This window comes from Condylura cristata, unplaced genomic scaffold (genome assembly GCF_000260355.1).
Source record: "Condylura cristata isolate star-nosed mole 26May11 unplaced genomic scaffold, ConCri1.0 scaffold00013, whole genome shotgun sequence".
NCBI lineage: Eukaryota > Metazoa > Chordata > Mammalia > Eulipotyphla > Talpidae > Condylura > Condylura cristata.
Genome location: NW_004567114.1, coordinates 9,412,136 through 9,419,720, shown reverse-complemented (window position 1 = coordinate 9,419,720; position 7,585 = coordinate 9,412,136).

Below are 7,585 nucleotides of genomic sequence, written 5' to 3'. Positions count from 1 at the left end.
AAAAAAAAAAAAAAAACAGTATCCGGCCGCTGCACATAATCCGCTTCAGGTCTCCCAGTAGCAGCCTGGGCTGGCAGCTGCCTAGGCACCTGGCTCGGTTACTCCTGTTCCCTTTGTAGCAAGGTTTTCAGAGGCCTGGTTGCAACTTTATTGAGAACTGGCAAGTATCTGGACCAGTCTTCAGTGGAGAAGCTCAGAAGGAGTGAAGGAGAGATTGTGTCCGCAGAGACTTTATAATGGGCTGCAGTTGTAGGTGCCTTTGTACGTAGCACACCATAGGGCAGGCGGCACATCAGTCTGGAGGCGGGAAAAGCCAGGTTCAAGGGCACACAAGTGTGTGTCCCTTTCTGAGTCACTATCCCCAGTATCGGTACGTGAAAGTGCTGGCGACTGCATGAGTCTCTCTAGTGCACGTAGAGAACAGTGCTGCAAACGTGGAAAATCACACCCGTTCTTCCTTTGAAAAACTACCCAGAGGGCCTTTCCTGGTGGCACGAGTTAAAGCCATCACATTAAGACACTCTCCACAGCCACTGCAGCATGAATAGCACAAGTTTGGCCGGGGAGCTGACCCACATGGCGCAACAGACCTCCTGCCTCGCCCACTGCTCCCCTCAGCAGTGTTTGTCAGTACATCTGCCTGTTTTGTTCCCCACTCTGCCTCTGGTGAGGCCTCTCACCCTCTACTGCTGGCCTCTACCCCACTGCTTTTCCGGTTGCTGAGTATTGTTCCAGATTTATTTATTTATGCATAAATAAATCTTTTTTAAAAAATAACTGTTTAGCAAAGAGCTCTTCATCCACAAGACTCCTGTGGCAAATACTTGAGAATCTGGTCTGTACCAGGCTTTCCCCTCTTCAGGGGAGGCTTCATTTTTACAAATGAGCAGGTATGTGAACCTGCTCGTGGCCCAGAAAGCAAGTTTCTGCATCCTGAAGCTTCCAGTACCATGACAGTCTCTAGAAATGGGCATTTCATGGTGCTGACATGGGCAGAGTCTGCCCTTAGGTGTGTATGGTCCCAACAAGCCACTTCCCTGGACACCATCCTGGAAACACTTCCAAAGTTCTCAGCCTGAGCTCCAGACACTTCAGCTCTTTCTCCTCTCGCCTCCAGGAAATGGATGGCTTCTCCCCTTGGTTTCTACTTCCTCTTCTTTGTGCAGATCCTAGTTCCCACTTAGAGCACAATTGGGTGACTTTAAAAATAAATGCAGTGGTGGAGAGAGGGGATTGACTGCATAAGAGAACTTTTTAAAAATAATAATATGTTTATTTTTACATCATTCTGTGCCTTTTTCCATCTCAGCTGTAATCCCTGTGGGCTTCCCATCACCAAATCACCCGTGTGCCATCACCATAGTCCAGTGCATTTCCCTCCACCACTGTTTTTGATCCCATCCCCACTCCACCCCCATAAAATGTCTTTGGTTGTTCATTATTTTCTCACCTGGGCTTTTATACTCCTGCTATGAGTGAAACCATGTGGTATTTTTCCTTTTCTTTTTGGCTTATTTCACTAAGCATGATCTTTTCCAGCTCCATCCATGTTGCTGCAGAAGGCATGTGTTTGTGGGTTTTTTTTTTTTTTTCGGTTGCTGAGTATTGTTCCATTGTGTATATGTACCACATCTTTTTTTTTTTTTTAAGATTTATTTATTTGTACATACAGAACTGGGGTACAGGCCACAGGCTCAGGGGCAGTGAGAGGCTTCACCAGAGGCAGAGTGGGGAGCAGAACAGGCAGATCGACGAAGTACACTGCTGAGGGGAGCAGCGGGCGGGTCAGGAGAGGTCTGCCGCGCCATGTGGTCTCCTCCGGGGCAGGCGGGAATCGAACTCATGCGGAAGCGGCTTTAGCTTCTCAGTGCAGTGCTTTAACCCGCTGCGCCACCAGGGAGGTCCCGTACCACATCTTCTTAATCCAGTCATCTACTTTGGGCATTTGGGTTGTTTCCATGTCTTTCCAATTATAAATAAAGCAGCAATAAACAGGGGGTGCAGGTGTCTTTTTGAATCAGTGTTTTTGTGTCTTTTGAGTAAATACCTAGGAGTGGGATTGCTGGGTCGTAGGGAAGCTCCAGGTTTAGCAGTTTGAGAAAACTCCAAACAGCTTTCCATTGTGCTTGGACCATTTTGCATTCCCACCTGCAGTGCAGGAGAGTTCCTTTTTCTCCACATCCTCATCAACATTTGTTATTGCTAGTTGCTTGAAGATGTGCCATTCTCACTGGGGTGAGGTGGTATCTCATTGTGGTTTTAATTTGCATCTCCTGCATAAGAGAACATTTTGAGGTGCTAGAGATGTTTTTCTGTTTTGGCCACTACATTTTCAAAGCCTTTTGGCTTACATAACTAATTTTTGTATTGTATGTAAATTACAGCTCAATAAAGCTGATTTTTAAAAACTCATACAGTTTGGATATGTGTATTCATTGTAAATTCTAAATCATCAGAAGAAAAACTAAACAAGTAATTAAATGTGTAAAGGATTTAAGGGAATGTATCTTCATAACTAGTTTACTATGAAATACATGAAATAAGGTAAATTAAAGGATTGGGTAGCTATGATAAAACAAGTGTAGAAAAATTTAACTGAGCAATTTAGGTTGCCACTGTAAAAGTCCTTTCAATTTTGGTATCTGTTTGGAAGTCCCTGTATAAAATGTTACATCGGAAACCAAGTAACCTCAGGGCTTTGGCAAGGCTGAACTCCTGCTTAGTCAACTCTTCACAGAAAGTATAAATTCTAGGGGAGAAAATGCTTTAAAAACCTAACCCCTGGCCCTCCCTGGTGGCGCAGCTGGTTAAAGCACAGCACTAAGAAAGAAGTTTAAGCCACTTCTGCATGAGTTCGATCCCCGCCTGCCCCGGAGGTGACCACATGGCATGGCAGACCTCTCCTCACCTGCCCACTGCTCCCCTCAGCAGTGTACTTCCGCGATCTGCCTGTTCTGCTCCCCACTCTGTCTCTGGTGAAGCCTCTCGCCGCCCCTGAGCCTCTGGCCTGTACCCCAGTTCTGTGTGCACAAATAAATCTTAAAAAAAAAACCTAACCCCTGAGGGTCCCCTTCCCTGGTAGAGCAAGGGGTTAAGTCTCAGTACTCCGAAGCTTTCCCAGCCACTGCAGCAGGAATTTGATCCTGACCCCAGAGCTGACCCATATGGCTCAGCAGACCTCCCCTGTCTTGCCACCTGCTGGTCCCCTAAAAGTGAATTTCAGTCTACTCTGTCTCTGGTGAGGCCTCTCACCCCAGACCCCGCCACCTCTGGTCTGTACCCCAGTTCTTGTATGCATAAATAAATCTTAAAAAATAAAAAAAAATACCACAAAAAGTGACCAAACGCAGGTAGAAAATGGAAGGGAGGTGAGAACTGGAGGCAGCACACACCCTGAGTTTCCTGTTTTGACCACATTCAGTCTGAAGTCTCCACCAGGCAGGGTCATCACTAGTGCAAATTCTACACTGTTGCTGTCTTAAAAGATGTAGTACAGGGTTCGCACCAACACAGACTGTGAAGGAAGAAATAGTAGAAGTGAGAAAGTCCAGGAGAATCTCCCAGTTTCTCAACATAAAATCTGCTCAGCTGTCTGGCTGACCCCTGAGCTGTGCGTGTACAGCTAACTCAGAAACAGCCAAACGAACCTGAGCTTCTTGCCACTTGAAGGGGACAGTTCCGCGGTTGAGTTCAGCCACGGAACTCAACCGATTTAAAAATAGTAGATTATTCACAGAACTTAACAGAATCTAGTCCCCACGTGTCATAAACTGTACACCAATTACAATGACCATGATATAATGCAAGGTTTGTGTACAAATAAACAGAAAAGCATGGCTTATTCTCGAAAGAAGAGGCAAGCCCAAAGAATTTCCAGTCAGGTCTTAAAGCAGCTGTTAAAATTATGCCCAAGGATGTAAAGTTTCCAAATCTCATCAGAGGAATAGAAATTATTTCTAAAGAGCAAATGGAAATTTTAGAAATGGAAAAGGACATCTGAAATTAAAAGCCTCACTTGAGGAGCTTCACAGCAGAATACTGAAGAACTCTTTTCAGCTGCCTTGACCTAACTGACTAGTATAGAATACTACACCCAATTACTGGATAGTACATACATTTCAAATGTAAATGGTCCATTCACTAAGACAGAGCATATGCTGTACCATAAAAAAAGGCTTAATAGATTTAGAAAGGTTGGCACACTGAATATGGTTCTCTGACCATGCTAAAAATGTTAGAAATAATTTGTCTAAAAGGCATTTGTAAATTAAGCAACACACTTCTGAATAATTCATAACCAGTGAGTTAATTCACAAATTAGAAAATATTCTGAAGAAAATGATATGAAAATAGCACCAAAAATTTGTGGATGCAACTAACACAGGACTATAAAGTTATAATTTACAACTTGGGGGGGAATAGAAAAACTGGGGTGTAGGTTAGAGGCACAGAGTATGAGAAGATTCTCCAGAGACAGTGGGGAACAGAACAGATTTATTGAAATATACTGCTGAGGGGAGCAGCAGGGAGACAGGAGAGGTCTGCCATGCCATGTGGGTCACTTCCCTGGCCGGGGATCAAACTCAGGCTGTAGTGGTGATAATGCTGAGACGTAACTCCCTAGGCTAGAAGGGATGCCTGCCCCCTATAACTCTAAAAGTCTAACAGTCGAAGGGAAGATCTAAAGTTGACCATCTAACCATCTGTTTTAAGAAGATGGAAAGAGAAACAAGGTAACCAAAGAAAATAAAAGTAAAAATTCCAGTGGACTTTATCCCAGACATGCAAGTTTACTTAGAAAAACAACCAATGAAATTCAACATACTAACAAAATAAGAAAACCATCATGGCATAAGCAAGAAAAAAAATTGACAACATTTAGCACTCATTCATGTTTGATTCAAAAAATTATTCCTCAACCTGATAAAGAATAATCTATTGAATAGAGTTTCAAGTGAATAGTTAATGGCCAAAACTCTTGACAATGTTTCCCTAAGATCATTAACAAGACAAAGGTAGCTACTTCTATTCAATCTTATACTGAGGTTCTAGCCATTGCTGCAAAACAAGAAAAAGAATTTTTAAAAGATAAGTATTGGAAGAAATGACTATTTCAGATAACATAGAAATAGAAATTCCTACAATCAGTGAGAAAATTTAGCAAGGTTGTAGGAACCAAGACATTTTTCAAAGTTCATTTGTATTCTACAGACTGGCAAACAATTGGAGAATGAAATCTTGATGTTTCATTTACAATAGTATCAAAGAACCTTAAAATACTTTAGAATGAATTCATAAAATATACACAAGATCTCTCATGTGAAAATTGCTAAGAGGGATAATAAATGAAGAGATATGTCTTCACAAGATTTTATTCTGATGAAGTTAACCAGCTGGTTCTGTAATTTTCATGAATATGTGGATTTACTATATCCAAAGAAAATCTTGCTAAAGAAGCACAAAGTTGGAGGACTGTCACTTGGTGGTATCAAAAGCATCTATAAAGTCACCAGTAATCTAAATGCTGTGGTATAAAAGTAAATAATGAGTAAAATGCAGCTTCCTGAGTTAATTCACTCATTTGTATTTTAGCAAATGGCACTGGAATACAAAAGGAACCTTGACTCTGACTTTACACCATACAAAACCCTTGACTTAAAATGGATCATAGACCCAAATATAAAGGCTAAAATTGGGGGGCCCCTAGTGGCACAAGGGGTTGAATGAAGCTATCCACAACCACTGTAGCACGAGTTGGATCCCTGGCCAGGGAGCTGACCCACATGGCACAGCAGACCTCTTCTGTCTCGCCCCTGCTCCCCTCAGCAGTGTATTTCAATAGATCTGCCTGCTCTGCTCCCCACTGTCTCTGGTGAATCCTCTCACCTCCCCGCCCCCACCCCACACATCTGGGCTCCACCCCAGTTCTTGTATGCATAAATAAATAGAAAATAGATACTTCTCTAAGGAAGGAGTAGTATCCTGAATATTTAAAGAAGTCCTACAAATGAATAATAAAGAGAAACTAATTTGTATCCATTTTAAGTGGATATTCTACAGATGGTTTACAGCAGAAATTCAACTGAAAACTGGTAATATTTCAACATTAATATTCAAGAGATAATTTACAAAGAGATGTAAGTGCATTAGTCTGTAGGGAAAGCACAATGACACTACCACACAGTCCTCTGCAGTCACAGCTCAAGTAACCTGCTCGTGTTCTCCAGGAAGTGCAGGGTCCCGAGCCCTTTGACATTGCTGGTTGGTGGGGCTGTTCTGGACAAGTTGGTTATTTATAAAACTAAATACGCACCTACCCTATGACCCCTAAGATCGTGCTCCTGGGTATTTACCAAAAAGATCCAGAAACGTAAATACACGAACACTTGCCCAAGAGTGTTCCTGACAGTTTTATTTAGGATAATCAAAAATTTCTGACAGCTAGTTTATTTATCAGTGGGAGGAGTATGAGGTAAACCATGGTACAGTCAAGCCGTCAAAAATGAGCAATAAAAAGGAACAAATGGGGCCCTCCCTGGTGGTGGAGTGGGTTGGCACTGCACTGCGAGGCCAAGCTGTGCCCACTTCAGTGCGAGTTCAATCCCCACCCTGGAGGTGACCCACATGGCGCAGCAGACCTCTCTTGATCCACCTGCTGCTCCCCTCAGCAGTGTGCTTTGTTGATCTGCCTGTTCTGCTCCCCACTCTGTCTCTAGTGAATCCTCTTGCTGCCCCTGCACCTCTGGCCTGTACCCCAGTTCTGTATGCATAAATAAGTTTTTTAAATCTTAAATGATTGAACAAATGATTAAAAAGGAACAAATGAGTAGATCTCAGGAGCATAGTGCTTTATACAAGAGTACATAAGGTATGATTTCATTTGTATAACCATCTAGAGCAGACAAAACCAAGGTCTAGGAAGGCAGAGCTAGCCTACGGTAGAAAAATCCAGAACCATGATTTCACAACAAGAATGTGGGTGGAACTCTGGGGAACTTCGATCTGTTGCTGGTGTTTGTTGAGAGGTTGGGTCGGTGGGTAGGCATTTAATTTGCAAAGTTGTATGTCAGAACTCATCTGTGGTGAATCTAAGATGTGTGTACTTCATTGTACATTTCACCTTCTCCTGGAAAAATCTGTAAACAAGTATTTAGTTAATGTATGCAGGGAGAAGTAGGGGTGGGTGGGTGGGTAGGCAGAATGTGTACTGATGTCTACAACTCACTCTGAAATGCATCCGAACAATATGCATTGGTTGCTGAAAAGAGGACACAAACATTTAGTAAAGCAAGTCTAGGAACACACTCATTGTAGAAGCTAAGTGGTGATAGGGGAGTTCACTGTAAAATTCTAGCAACTGTATGTTTAAATTTTTTCATGATTAAAGGGGGGGGAGCCAGGATGGGCAGGATTCATCCCAGTGGAATATTCGTGTCCCATTAGTGCTAAACCATAAAAGCTTGCCCCCAAAGAGCCTAGATAAAATACAATCATTTGGGGGGCCTCCCTGATAGCAGAGGGATTAAAATCTCAGGGCTAGTAAGCTGTGGCCAGCCACTGCAGTCCCCCACGTGGTGTAGCAGAC